Below are 2500 nucleotides of genomic sequence, written 5' to 3'. Positions count from 1 at the left end.
TTCCTTCTTATTTCCTTCTTGTCGTTTGTAGTCTATTTGTTGCATTTTCACAACAAACAGACTTTGTTGTGAAAACACACATTCACATTCCTCTGTTTGTAGTGGTCGTGGTCACTTAGTATGACCCAGTGGTCACTGAGAACAATTATCACCAATTTCGTTTTCACTCAGTCGTGTTCTCCTGGTAAACATCGTGTGTTAAAGTGTGGTGAAGTGTTAAGAATAAAGTGTAAAGTGCGCATAATGCAAGAGTGTGTTACCTCTGGATACGTCTTGAAGCGTTAGTACCATCGACTCCATAAATGACGCGCGCTGTGTCCACATTAAGGCATGATTGGAGTAAGAATAAGTAGTTGGCAAAGACCAGGGATTTACCCTGAGACCTGATCTGTTTGTTCAGTGTTCCTTAAAGCAGCTCCCTGTCAGTCCCCGCACCTCTGGAAATAAATTATTCAATAGAGACAGGGAACAACTTAGCCATCAGTACCGCTCCAGTGAACGCCTGGGAAGGCCTCAAATCTGGAAGTATGAATTCTGGAAAGAAGGGTTCGGGTAAATCTGGAAGCGGGAGTCCTGGAAGGGACGTCTGGAGACATGTTCTGCCAAGGAAGAAGTATTCACCTAGTTGTGTTTGCTGAGGTTGAGCTCTGCTCTTTCGGCCCGCCTCTCAACTGTTTCTAACTACTATATATATATTTTCCCCACACCACACACATACACACACACACCCAGGAAGCAGCCCGTGACAGCTGACTAACTCCCGGTACCTACTTACTGCTAGGTAACAGGGCATCAGGGTGAAAGAAACTCTGCCCAATGTTTCTAGCCGGCGCCGGGAATCGAACCCTGGACCACAGGATCACGCGTTCCGCGTGTTGTCCAGTCAGCCACCGGCCCCCGCAAGTGGCAAAGTCTTGAAGCGGGAGTCCTGGAAAGGGAGGGACACGAGAACATTACAGGCCAGAGAGAGGAACATGGAGAGGAGAAGCCTTCAGACTGACTGCCGTCCAAGAGAGAGAAACACGGAAGCCTTCATCCCCAACAGTGATGGGACATGACACGACGGAAGCCGACTACATCCCCAGCAATAGGTTTTGTACTTATAATTGTATATACGTGTTATATTGCTGTTGTGAACTGTAGGGATGGTTACAGTGTCAAGAGCTAATTATATTATAGTGAGATCATCATGTATGCTATAGTTAGATCAACAGTTACCTTATAGTGAGATCACTAGTTGTGTTATAGTGAGGTCAGTTATGTTGTAGTGAGATCACCGTCTTCAAAAGCAACAAACACTATCAATATATTCGAGATCACAAAACAATGTGTAAGAAGGGTGTCGACGAAACACCCTCGTTATGTAATCCCCTGGCGAACCCCAGCCACCAGACTTTAAGATAATGGCTCTTGAAGGAAAAAAAGACTCAGACTGACCCTCATCTGCTATGCATCATTGCACAGATGAATATAGAAACAAACTTGGCATCTCACAGTTTCACATACTGATCAGCAGACCAGTTGAGACAAAAGTCTTGTAGGTGCAGTTAAGGTAAGATATTCTATACAGTAGTTGGAGACTTAAATGGTTGCTCAACATTACAGAGATTACTAGTCATACAAAAGGCTTTACCAGATGCTGTTGCTCAACACTGGCAACACATTACCCAGCCCATCCTCCAGTCTCCGTAGTACTTATGGTGACGACGAGCACCATAGTACATATACCCACGTACAAGGCAATTAGAAAGTAGAAATTGGTACTAATGAATTTGGACAAACAGGAAAAGATTTTGTATTTATGCTGCAAAGACAAACTAAACTAACTTAACCTAACCTTCCTGGGCCTAATGCACAATATTTGAGGTCCATTACAGTACACATGTGTGCTATACTAGGCTTAGGAATTTATGTTTCCGGACTATAAAGTTAATACTTCAAAATTCTACTATCTAATTGCTTAGTACGTCAATGATTGTACTATGGTGCACATAGGTACAAAAACTGTAAAGAGGAGGACGGGTTGTACTACCACACATACACATGTGAGAACTGCCACTGTAACTTTGTAAGAGCGGCTTCTCAAGAGACAACACCCATATGACCACAAATGTTATAGCGTTAATGGAAACACTCGTTAATGGAAAGGTGAGAGTGAGCGAGGACACATTAAGAGAGGGTCAGGTCCTGTAGGGGACACCCGCGAATGACAGTACAGATGAAGCTGCAATACTTGCGGGTCAGAGCACGGCTGTTATAGACCTTGATATACCGCACAGTCTAACACACATTAAAGACAATAATTAGAGCTAAAGTAAGGCAGAAGATGTCTAGTGACCACCACCCATCTTGAGAGAGAGGTTATCTTGAGATGATTATGGGGCTTTTTAGTGTCCCCGCGGCCCGGTCTTTGACCAGGCCTCCACCCCCAGGAAGCAGCCCGTGACAGCTGACTAACACCCAGGTACCTATTTTACTGCTAGGTAACAGGGGCATAGGG

Source organism: Procambarus clarkii, chromosome 44 (genome assembly GCF_040958095.1).
Source record: "Procambarus clarkii isolate CNS0578487 chromosome 44, FALCON_Pclarkii_2.0, whole genome shotgun sequence".
Classification (NCBI taxonomy): domain Eukaryota; kingdom Metazoa; phylum Arthropoda; class Malacostraca; order Decapoda; family Cambaridae; genus Procambarus; species Procambarus clarkii.
This window is presented reverse-complemented; position numbering follows the sequence as displayed.